Here is a 12,608-nt window from a genome sequence, read left to right on the forward strand (position 1 = left end):
ACAACCATGATTCATAGGGATTTTTCTTGAAGCTTATAAACCTGAAAGCTTAGAATTGCATTTTACAGGGCTTGTTTTCATTTATGATCAGGTACTAAATGAACTGCCTGAATCTTTTAACTTGGTTGGTAATTGGCATGTCCCTACAGTTCTGTGGGAACACTTACTAACAACTCAAATTAATAGATCCATCTATTAGTGATTCCTAAGGGGAGTTTGGAAGCTTTCCGAAGTGCTAGCTGTTGACTGCCTTCCTGTTCTCCATCCATCCCCATGAACTGTTGGAATTGGGTGTATTTTAGAATGTTTCTTTCAAAGATTCCTATACGTCTCACAGAGTTGAGGAAGATTTGTCAGATCAATAGATGTCACAAGTTCCCATATGAACTTGAAAGTAGGATTACTCAAATGATGCCATGAGCACCCCAAACAATCTATGCAATGTTAATGTTTTGAATAACACGAGAGCCTCTTCGGGTTGAGGAAGTCAGGTTTATCTGTATTTGGTGTCCTTCATAGCGAATTCCCCTATTGAATGCAGCTTCTGTTCAAGTTTCTTGCTATTAGGTGATTTCATGTAAGTGGAAACGATCCTGCTTCAGTGGCCAACTTAAAGCAGATCTTTTTAAAAACACACTGGATCCTTGGTATAGGGCCATTCTATTTGGGTTCTCTTCAGTGTTCTCCTGGTTCAGTTCTCCTTATACTGGCTACTCTTTTGCCTAATTTTATACCACTTTTCCACACCTTTCTTCACCTCTTATGTTCAAGTTCTATTTCATACCTCTAATCTATTTTGACCACTGTGCTTTAAACTCGAGTGGATATTGATGGTTCTGTTTCCTCTTTTTCCTTATGTCATAGGCATTTTTAGTCTATATACACATTCATTGCTAATATGTAGGGCCACTGTGGTGGTGATGTGAACAGTAGGTCAGAATCATGACTCACTCTAAAACGTGTGGATATGCACAAGGAATAGTAGCAACGGTAGCTAAGCCTTTATACCATTGTTCTGAATACTTGACATACACTGGTTCGCTTACTCATTAGTGGTGATTACCTTATGGGGTGGTTTCATCATTTATAGAGAAAACTATCTGATGCCCAGAGGTTAAGTCAATTTCTCAGTCTCTCAATCTAGGAAATTGTTCATTTTAGGATGTTAAGTGTCTATGTATGAAATTAAACCGCCCTTACAATGACTTGCTATAACATACTTATAGAACAAATGTTTTACCAAATGATTAATATTGTAGTTAAGGGTTAGGTATCATATAAATACCAAACTGAATCTCTGTAGTTCTGGTTTAAGTAGGCAGCTGTCATCCCCACCTTGTTCAGCAGGAAGCTAGATATCTTAAGGGAACAACAATCACTTCCTATATCACAAAGTGCTATCTGCTTACCCGGCTCTTGTGTACACTGAGTCAAATGTCAACTGTGGGTGACATGGGGCTTCTACAATTATGTGAACAGAAGCTTTTGGTGTGGCAAGGTGATTGGTTAAATGTCATGAGCTTAGTCATGTACACCATTGCATCAGACTAAATGACCAAATAAAGACACAAAAGGGTGGAGTAAATCTGTCATCATAACTTGGAACACACCTTACTGTCTTCCTATTTTTTGTGGCTTAACTCTATCTGATCTCTCCTGGCTGTTTTAACAAAATAAAACCAGTTAAGAGCTGCTGCTTGTCATACAAGATTAACTCATACATGTGCTTAATTCTCCTACATCATAGTAAAATCGAGATTCACTTAACAAAATACCTGTCTGATTCAGTGATGCAATCAGTACCTGTCACCTGATAAACTAGAACTGATGTAGAAATCATACTCTGAGGTATTAAACAGTCAGTTTCTACTTGCACTGACCTACCTGAGAAAGCCTTTAAGTACTGGCCTACTGCCAGATGAATCTGAACTACTCAGTCCCAGGGGGTTATCAGCTTTTGTAGGTAACACTCAGGCTAACTCCCCAAAGTCTCCCTTATATGAGGTACTGGGATTTGAAGCCCAGATCTGGTTCCAAAGCCAGATACTAGTTCTATTGCATGAACAGGTGATGGGATGGTTGTGGAAATGCCTCCCTCACCCCTGACTCACCTTACTGTCAATTGCTTCTACTGGACGTTTTTATGAACAGGTAGTTAACACCTTACTCTCTGTTCTCCCAAATACCTAATCTAGCTTTCACTCGCTGACTCATCTTTCTCTCCAGTCTGCTTGTTCATCTCTTCCCATTTCAGTGCTACTGAGATTGTTCTGTGTCTTCATATGGACCTCCAGTCTGTTGACTTCTTTACTTTATCTCAGTATTCCAGCTGCTGCCTTTATTTCCTTGTTAGCTTTTTTTCCCAAGTGAGAATCTTGTAGCTCTGTTTTGCCTTTCTGATAAACCTCAACTCTGCATGAATCCAAGTATCTACTTTATTCTAATACTGGAAAGGGACAACTTGGCTGAATTAATAAAGACTAGCATGGATATATGCCTCTAAACTCATTACTGAAGTTGGATTCTCCCAACTGCCAAACTTGGCAGAGGGGAGAAAGAGAAGCCAGAAAAACGGGGTCGTTGGGCAATCTTGATTAGACTTCCCCAGCCAAAATATTTTTGCTTTGTTCTCCTAACTACCCCTTGCCTTCAGAGATAATAAACAAGATGGTAAAACATGCATTAACCACAAAGTGATGTAACATGAATTGAAATTTGTATTTTGGTCTTATTTATTCTCACCAATTCTTCCATTTTAAACTCACAAACTTAAGTAGCTGCCATATTCTAAGAAGGGCTCCACCCACTGACTTCCTTCTCCTTTCTGAATCAATCTCTGGTTTCTATTTGCTAGAGGCTACGTCCTGAAACTGTGTCCCCAGCAGCAGCGACATGGGGAGAGAGTATTTTGGGTGATCAGACTCTAATGTGAAACTCTTAAAAGTGTTTTAAGAGACATTAGGCCTCTGAACATGACAAACTTATACAATGATGTTGAATGACGTGTCCTAGGAGGCTTGGGTGACCGTTGCTAACCAGCTCGGCAGACAGCCATGGCTCACCTGTCCTCTGGAAGAGCATACTAAATTGAGAATATCTTCTAGTTGACTCCAACTAAAAAGGTGTTTCCCTGTATCTATGTCACTGTGGCAAAGCACTCCCTCTTCAATGTGGGAGTATCCCACTTGCAGCCCATTTTTCAGGCAAGTTAGCAAAAGCAGTCACGGTTTCACAATTTAGTCAAGCTTTCATTTCTCATGGTTACTAGTGCCCTCTACTGGAGGATGTGTTAAAAGCTCTAATTGGTGGTTGTGCTCTATAATGCTTAAACAGCAAGACCCTGTGTGTTTAATTCCTGAACGGCCAGCAAGGCTCTATAAATATGAGGCCATGAGGTTAGACCCATCAGGTCATCTGCCGGTGGCCTTTGCTTAGATGCATATGGCCACAGTCTTCATTGTTTGGGCTTTTCCTAGTCTGGGTCTCTTATCCCAGGGTGATGCTCTTAGAGTTGCTATCGATATTTATCAACATCAGCCTCCCAAGCCTCCTACCCAAGGCTAGTTGCTTTGTTCTCATTTACTCAAGATATTTGAGGATGGGTACAGCTGGAAATTTGGGGCTGACTGGGGCCCTGTACACTGGCTTCTGATTGGTCTTGTGGGGAAGAAAACCTTTTCCCTTAACACCTTCCTGTTTTTAGGTGAAAGGTTTAGAACCTGAGCCTAATGAGATGACATGAATAAAATAATTTTCTAGGCAGCAATAACTTATCAAATGAGTTAAGACTGGGGAGGCCCAGTCTAGTGCATCTCAGACTCGCTAGTATAGGACCAGTTTGTTTTTAATTTGTCGTGGGCCAACAGTTGGTAAAATACAATAAAAATGAATTACCAGAAAAAGCCAAATTCTGTAAGACTTAATAGACATAAAGCTATTTTGATAAAAAGGGAAGAAATACATCTTATCACCTATTTTAATAAACATAATTGCAGAATGATAGGTGTTTGAATTAAAGTGCAGTACAACTTATTGCACTAAATGTTTTTATGCAGAATGAATATTTGCCGTCAGTACTTCAACTGCTCAGTTAATGTGACAAATGAGTTTGCTTCTTATCTTATTGAATCTTGGTTAGATTTACAGCAAAACTACTCAGAGGGGGTAACGTAACTAAACTACCATGTTTTGTTTTAATAACTCTCCTAGTAGAGAGACTAGTTTCACAAAGGTATGTTGATCAGAATGAAAGAAGACTTTAAAGCCATCACAGAAGGTTCAGGAGATATTTAACTTAGCCAAAACAAATCAAGGAATGCTATATTAAAAAAAAAAAAAGACAAAACCCAAAAGCCTTCAATCCTTCATTGCTAGCCAGTTACAAGTTTATCCTGTAAAGGCATGGTTATCTTTCTGCAGTATAGATTCCAGATCTGAATTTGTTACGCATGGACCCCTTGATGGAAAGCAAAATTCAAAACGTTCTAACTCAAAAGGTGTTGGGTTGTCTTGCAGATGTGCAATATCAAGAATCCCTGCTTCACTGATAATGTCAAATTATGTAACACTTAATAGCTTCATTCTTGGAAGAGTCTAACTTTTGTTTATGCTCCTCTGTCTTACCTGTAACTGGATACTCATCTTGATGTTTGGGAGCTTTTGGAGGCTGTTGGTATGGTTTGGAGACCAGAGAGAATGTGGATGGTCCCTTGTCTGCTCATCATTCTGTCAATTAGGTTATTTCACTCTTGGAGGAAGGTAGCTTATGAATAAAAGATGTCAACTATTAGAGCTATAGCTTTTGGAGTCTCGTGGCTGAGGAAGGACTAAAATTTGAGAAGAACCTTAAAATTGTTAGAAAACTGCAGTTCCAAAGATTTCGTTAGGGCAAAGATTCAAAAGTGGCTAAATCTTAAAGATGGCTACGCTTGGGATGTTGTGTTCCAAAATTCCCTTAAGTGACCATGCCAAGGAGTAGCTTGAAGAGTTCTAGCCACCTCCTCATCCTCCCATGGTACCCCTCAGTGTGCCTTCTGTTCTTTCACAATGTAATTTGTTCTTGCTCAACTAATACAGCTTGACATGTAAACACAGTTTCAAGCCACGAGTGCACTTCCCTGCAAACCAGGCTGTCATTCCCTAAAGCTATCCTATATAGGAATTCCGGAGATGCTGTTTTTCCATGGAATAATCTGAGCTTTGCAAGGAGGCAGCATAATCTGGTGACTAGAACACAGACTTGGTACCCTGGCCTGAGCTGGAGTTCTGGATCTTTCATTTTCTGACTGTGTAACCCATTGGCAACTAAGTTACCCTCACCAAGCCTCAGTTGTCTGGTTAGAAAGAGATACAAGGGTGGTTGGGATTAAACGGAGTATACAGAGAATATTTTGCATAGGATGAGGAAATAGTTGATCATTCCAGAAGTTGGGGCAGTTATTTTTTGGGCTGATACAGGACTTATAGTCTGCAACTATAATTGTCTAAGATGAGATGCTTTGATAGTATGGGGAATGGAGGTCAGAAAGAATGACTAAAATCCAGAGCCTGCACAGAAGAGGATGTTTGTAACATGCCACTCACAAAACTGAAACAGTCCCATAGCACAGTATTGGAGCAAAATGCTTTCCAATCATTTTCACTCATAGCCCACATGGAAAATACTTGTGTAGCAGACACCCTGGAGGGGATTTTGAAAGCTAGATGAAGCTGCTCATGGCTGAAGTCCCCAGCTCTCCCAAAGAATGAGAAATCTGTATTATATACCTATCAACATAACCCGCTGCGCTGTGACTCACCTGGTAGGAAGCTCTGCTCAAGAGTGTTCTGTTTGGAGAAAATGTCCCTGAAGATGGAGAAAACTTGCTAGAAAAAAGCAGCGTATTGCAGACTACATTCTGCACACTGGGGAAATTTTAGAGGACAAAGTTACTATTGTCAAACAAGAATAATCATTGCTAGTGGGCAGGCAGAGGGTGGGCAGGAAAGATGACTTGCTTGGCTTTGTGTCTAGAGCTTATATCTTCACAGGTAGAGCCTCCTTAGCTCTAGCTCTGGATCTAGATCTAATACTATTATGTTAGAACTTGGGATGTAATCGGCCAGCAGCGGTCACTTAGCATTAAGTCAGATCTGCTGTTGATCCTATGCGGCCCTAGATCAAATTTTAGGCACTGATTCCTTGTTCTTCTGCCCATGTTCTAAGCTCGCATGTTGAACACCAGTTCCAAGAACTGTATCCCTGGTTAGATTCCCATGTCCTCCAGGACTGTGGCAATGTACTATATAATCTACCCAGGAACAGTGGCTGTCCCTGAGGCATAGCTTCACTGTGTAGTGTCATGTCCTGAACACCCCGGTACAGTTGGTTGCACCACGGAACTCGACCATGAATTGGTTCTGACCTAGGTAGGTTGCCTCTGAGATTCACTTTGATCATCTATAAAACAAGAAGGATTAGATCTAAACCCTCATCTACTCAAAACTGGACTGATCTTGGGGTTTCTATTGGTGGGATTGAAGGTCAGGGAATGAAGGCAAATGGAAACATCTAATGTAATGTACCATCTAATGTAATGTACCATCTCGATATAATGAGTCATGTCTTAGTAATTCTACCTTGCTTAGGATCAAACAGTGGGTATAGGTTGTAACTGAGGCATGCTGCAGACATGGGGTCTGGGGCTTTCCCCATGCCTGCCTTTATAAGAACAGCTGTGACTAGATCTCTTTTCTGTATTGGATTTTCTCTAAATTGTAGTTTGAAGACAGGTTTCAACGCTGAAGTTTGTAAAACCCCTGCACACAATTATGGTCAATATCAGAATTGACTTCTGAGACTAAGCTGGCCAAAGTTCCCCTAGAGGTGAAAGGTTGCCTTGTATTTAAGACTGGGGCTGGAGAAGGAATATAGAATTACAGTTACCCTCAAGGGGTCTGTCTCACTCTAGCTAGTTCCTGAAAGGCAAGAAGCTGAGGGCTGCCTGAAGCAATTCCTGTCTCTGGTCTTAGGGGGAAAGAGAGGATGGGATTCCTAGACTAACTAGGAAGGGGACCAGTGAAACACTGGATACATGGGAGCTGGGGAGTATTGAGGCAGTGGCTACTGGTTTGAATGGTGACCAGAAGACCATGTAGAATTGAAGAGTAGGCAGTGGAATGGCAGAGAGAAGCCCACTTTGTACCTACTTGGCCATGTGTTGCTTGCAGTGCTGACTGAATCTAGTCTGGTCAAGTCTTTAGATCCCATGAGATGACTGAATTATACTGTAGGCATGAAACTCCCAGTAGCATTGTCCAGTAGGTTTATATTAATTGAAAGGAAATAAAGTGGGGGTATGTAGTGTGACTGGTGGGGATTCTAGCATTGGAGCACTCGAGCAGTAATAGTTGGTCACATGAAAGGAAAACCCATAAGTTTTGTTTTCTTGCAGTGTTAAGAGTCAGCTGTTGGCTCCTTGAACAAAGGACAAAAATATTCAAGGAAAAACACCAGTAAAGTTACCAAGTTTACAATTAGTCTGTTCAAAATAGAAAGGAAATCAGTCATGGCACATATAACAAATCTACAGGGTTCTCATCTGTAGTTGTCAGTATTTTAAAAGCGTGAGGTAGGGGCCAGCGCCGTGGTGTAGCGGTTAAGTGCGCGCGCTCCGCTGCTGGTGGCCCGGGTTTGGATCCTGGGCGTGCACCGACCACTGCTCGTCAGGACATGTTGTGGCGGCATCCAACATAAAGTGGAGGAAGATGTGCACGGATGTTAGCCCAGGGCCAGTCTTCCTCAGCAAAAAGAGGAGGATTGGCATGGATGTTAGTTCAGGGCTGATCTTCCTTGCAAAAAAAAAAAAAAAAAGTGTGAGTAAAACCTTTGCTAGTGAGTTGGCAAGTTATGGAAAAAGGCTTAGGACATTTGTTTTGGATATTAGAGCTAGATAAGGCTGGCTGCTCTCAAGTTCATACCATGTCTTTCATGGAGGGGATAGTATGTCAGTTTTGCTTTCCTAGTACCTCTTGGGTTGTGTACCCAGAGTCCCTAAAGAGGTCCCTTGGAATGGGAAGTGGAGTTGGGCAAGTGAGTTGGAAGACTGTGTTTCAGAAAAGAAAAAATCTGGCTCAAAGGGTAGCTTAGCTGTCCCTGTGAAGTAGAACTTCCTCTTCTCCTTGAAATATTAGGAAGTTCCTTTCTAGCTTTTGTTTTCCTTCCTATCCCCTTACTCAGTTTTATTCAAGAGAAGAGGAGGATTTGGTTAATGAGACTGGGAACAATTTACAGGGCATATGTAGCTGAACCCATCTCTTTGGCTTTCAGAGCAGTCTGCCCTCTTTAGTTTCTGTGTGGAAGACCTACTCACCAAGCAGGGTTTCTTCACCTTATGGCAGAACGTTTACTCAGCCTGGTTCAGGGGGACCATTTCTTCCAATCTTGATTCCCTGATCCAGTGTAACTAACAAAGCTAGTCTGATTCTGTGACCTCTGGTCTAGTTTTCAATAGGTTCAGAATAACCTAGGGAAAGTGAAGTGAATGGCACCTCACACACCAACCTGGGATCTGAATTGCTATGGTGCCACGACAAACTTGGAGAAGCACACCAGCTACACACTGCTGCTGGTCGCGTATCTGTGGGTCCATACCAGTATGCAGAAGAATTGAGGCCAGGCTAAGGGTTTTCAAGGCTCCCAGGTGCTCTTGACAGTGTGTGGCACCAGCAGAGCAGCAGGATAAGGCTCTCCTCCATGGTGAGGGATACCATGATTTCAGGCAGTTACTGTAAAGGTCGTCAGGCAGACCTGGAACTCAGCCAGGTCCTACTGCATATGGAAGTGAGTCTAGTGTCCTTGGGCAGTGGAGTCTGTCAGGTTCTGGTAATGTGCTCTATCATAGAAATTCTAGATAAGAATTTCTTCCTAAATATGCTGGTTTGGGCACACAGCGTCCTGATTTCCCGGGATAGACAAGGATCTACTCGAATCTCCTGGGAGAACAGGCTCTGTTATCTGCTGAGTCTGGTCTGATCAGAAGGTCTTAGAGTATCGAACAGCTTCATGCACCATAATGAGAGATGAAGATCAAGTTCACAGCTCCCTTTCCCATGCTATATTTAGTTCTTAACTCATTTGTCCGAAGTAAATTCATAGCAGCAGAGTCTAGACCAGGGATTGTTTGGAGGGAATACTCTCTAAGGTCTTAGACTTTGGTTTCTGTCATCAGAGGGAATGTCGGATTGGGTGTGTTAAATTGAGGGCAGAAATGAAATACTTTCAGGAATACCTCTGCTGTGGCCAAGTCAGGAGAGGAGAGATAAGACTGGCAAGATACCTGAGATACTGTTGGGGCAGGCTTTCCTATCCTGGAAGATGTGATAAAGATTGAGGGTCAAGAGCGACCTCCTAGGACAAGCTTTTGGCCAGAGCTAGTACCTCTTTTGAGATGGTGGAGGCACAGTTCTAGTTGTCTTGCAAAATTGCTCTAGTAAGCCAGAAGTAGATCATCTGTTAGATAACATGACTTTCAAGCCTGTGGGGATAGAGATATGCTAAAAGTCTCCAGTCACAGTAAGGAGTAGAATGAGATCCCAGGTTCTAGAGGTACAGAAGATGCTATAAAAAGGATCTTTTCTGTGGATGAATTTCAGGAAATGATATGAACTGATTTAACTATGGGTTGTGGCCAGTTTCTTGGCTTGTCTGAGGTATGAAGACAAAAAGTGTCTCTTGGATCCTATTCTGCATCTCATGGTCTATGGTTAGAGTACTGAATGTGGGTCTAGAGGGCATGCATTCAAAGGCAGGAAGTCCTAGCAGAAGGACGAGAAACTTCACTGCCATGTCGGTTTGGGTCCTTTGGAGTTAAAAACCCAAGAGACTTAATGGGCATAATGCTGTGGGAGCAAAAAGGGGAGATGGAACAGGAACAGGCAGAGAAAAATCTTCATACTTTGTTGCAGGTGTAAGATCTGTGAAAGGAAAAGGGGAAAGGAAGTTGAGGAAGAGCTCATCGGTATAGTCTGAGCCAGCATAAGGGGGAGCTCCAGTGCAAAGATGGCCAGTAGAGTTTTGCATTGGGTAGAAATGGCGAGGCCCTAGTACTGCCCTGTGCTCAGTCTGAGGCTAACTGTCCCCGGGTAGGGCATGTTCTAGGCTTGAATGCTGTAGCAGATCCTGAAGCGCTGCAGCTGGAAGCTGTCAGCTGACTCCAATGTTTATAGCAGGTTCTGTCTTGAAAGATTTGAGTGGCATGCTCCCTTGGATACAACACTCCATCCCTTATACTGTACAGATACACTTCATTTGGGGAGAAACACCTTCATGGTTTCTGTGGGCCCCTCTTCCTAAAAGGAATCTAAGAGGGACACTAATGGGAAGAACTACAGCTCCCACTGCTATAATTACTCTCTAGACTGCACTAGTACTTATCTCCCTCTTCCACTAGCCATTCTAAATTTCCGTCACCCTCAGCTATTACCTCTACAGGTCATGGTGACAGAGACTGAATCCCTCCTGCCTGAAGGATCTATTGTCAGAGAAACCATTCTCTTCTTAGGCTAGTGTTCCCATATTGGTCCATTCCATTACAACTGAACAAGGGAGTACTGAGAAGTATCCAGTTAGATCACTGAAGTTCTATAGACATTCCTCCTTGCCATCACTGTAACAGCATTACCACCTCTTGATGATCTAGGTCAATTTTTCTTGCCAAAATGGTGACTCTCTTTGTATGCTGGTTCCTGGGCACAAAGAGTGGAAAGTACCCTGGTAGTAGGATGCTTTATAGCTTGCAGTTCAATGAAACACATTCTGGATCCTTTGGTAAGACTGTGTACTTTTTGTGAACCATGATCTCTAACTCTCCAGAGCCAAGAGTTGCAGGGATGAGAATCACCAAGTGCCCCAGTGGGTCACTGAGTGATGGTAGGTGGGGCAACTCCCCTGGTTCTAGGACCCATGTAGTTGTCTTATTGGGGATACAGCACCATATACGCCTCTCTGACTCATTGCATGTACTGGTTCCTAGAGGATGGCACACCATCTATGCAAAGTATTGCCTTGGAGCTGGTACTTACGTTGTGCTTTCAGCAGCATAAGAATATTGTGAGGCTGGGAGCTTCAGGGTGATGCAATATGTGAAGCGACAAGTGGATCCATGGTCATGGGGCTCATCCCGCGCTGTCTTTGCTGTGAATTGGGTCCCCTGGTCATATGCTGTCACATGTGTGAGTCTTTGTGGATTCCATATATCCCTGGTTGTTGAACCTTGCAGGCAGAGAAGGCAAAACCATGCCTGGAATAGGTATTGATTACTGTGAGAAGCAACTTCTGGCCCTAGGATAAAAGGTTCTCAGTGTAGTTGACTTGCCACAAAGTAGGTTCTTGGTCATCTGCAGGAATGCTGCCAATCTGGGGCCTCAATGTTGATCTCTATTGCTGGCAGGTTGGCTATCCATAGGTGGTAATAGCTAGACTGGCTCTGGTAAAATCAAGTCCATAATGTTGGACCCATATATAGACTCTTTCTCTGCCACTTTCATGCATCCACTGTACCAAATACGGTATGACTGAAAGGCTGGCAAATGTCAGGTGGCAGTTATTGTATCTACTTGGTTATTTAGTACCTCTTCTGTGGTGGATCCTTACTGGTGGATGTTAACAGGGGATAAAAATACTCATACTTCATGTCTACTCCAATATGTCCATCTGTATCCCTCTACCACTATCTCCTTGTCTCTGGTCTTTCAGTCTTCTTTCTACACTGCTGACCAGATATCTAGGCCATTGCCCATTACCCGTGTGTTTATGTACATTCTCACCACAGGCCCCTTGTCCATACTAAGTGGATGACGAGATATACTGCTAGAAACCTCAACCATGGGGAACCAGGGCTAATACTTGTTGAACTTGAAGTAGTGTAGTCATTCTCCAATATCCATTAAGTTTACTCATGGACCAGAATGTATAATTAAACTGAGATATAAGAACCACCAACAGCATAGCACTTTTTTGCATAGCACTAATCTTGGCTATCCCCCATGCAATACTTTTGACTTACCTTGGCTGGTGTAGGGGCAGTTTCAGGAACTCACAATTGGCCTTATCCACTGTGATAGCTCTTATTTCACATGCCAAGGACGTGTTGGGGTTATTTCATGTATTTTAATATCAATTATATACTCAGAGACAGAGGTAATAACTTCTGGATGGGTTCCCAGAACTGTTGGACCAGTTGTCAGCAAAACATTGTCCAGGACTCCATTTATTACCTGACCCCATATGTCTGCGCTTTAACATGGGACCATGATGCTTTGGGTCTCCAGACGTCAATGTCAACTCAGATCCTACATCCAATAGTTCTTGAATTCCCCATATTCCAGTGTATATAAATGCAAATAAATGGCAATAAGAACAGATAACTTCTAAGAACCCTTGCCTGCCCAGCTGGTCTGGTCCTCCAGCTGTACCTCTAGAGTTCCTGGCACTGGAACCCCTGCTTCTGGGGGCATTGAAACCAAGATCAACATGAATAAGGCCTGCTCCTGTCTTTTCATGAATAAACTTAACTGGAAGGATAGAGCTATAATGGAATGAGGTTGATGAGGTGATGACAATAGAGGGT

The sequence above is a fragment of the Ceratotherium simum genome, chromosome 8, assembly GCF_057802395.1.
Source record: "Ceratotherium simum simum isolate JZ-2026a chromosome 8, ASM5780239v1, whole genome shotgun sequence".
In the NCBI taxonomy this organism is placed as follows: domain Eukaryota; kingdom Metazoa; phylum Chordata; class Mammalia; order Perissodactyla; family Rhinocerotidae; genus Ceratotherium; species Ceratotherium simum.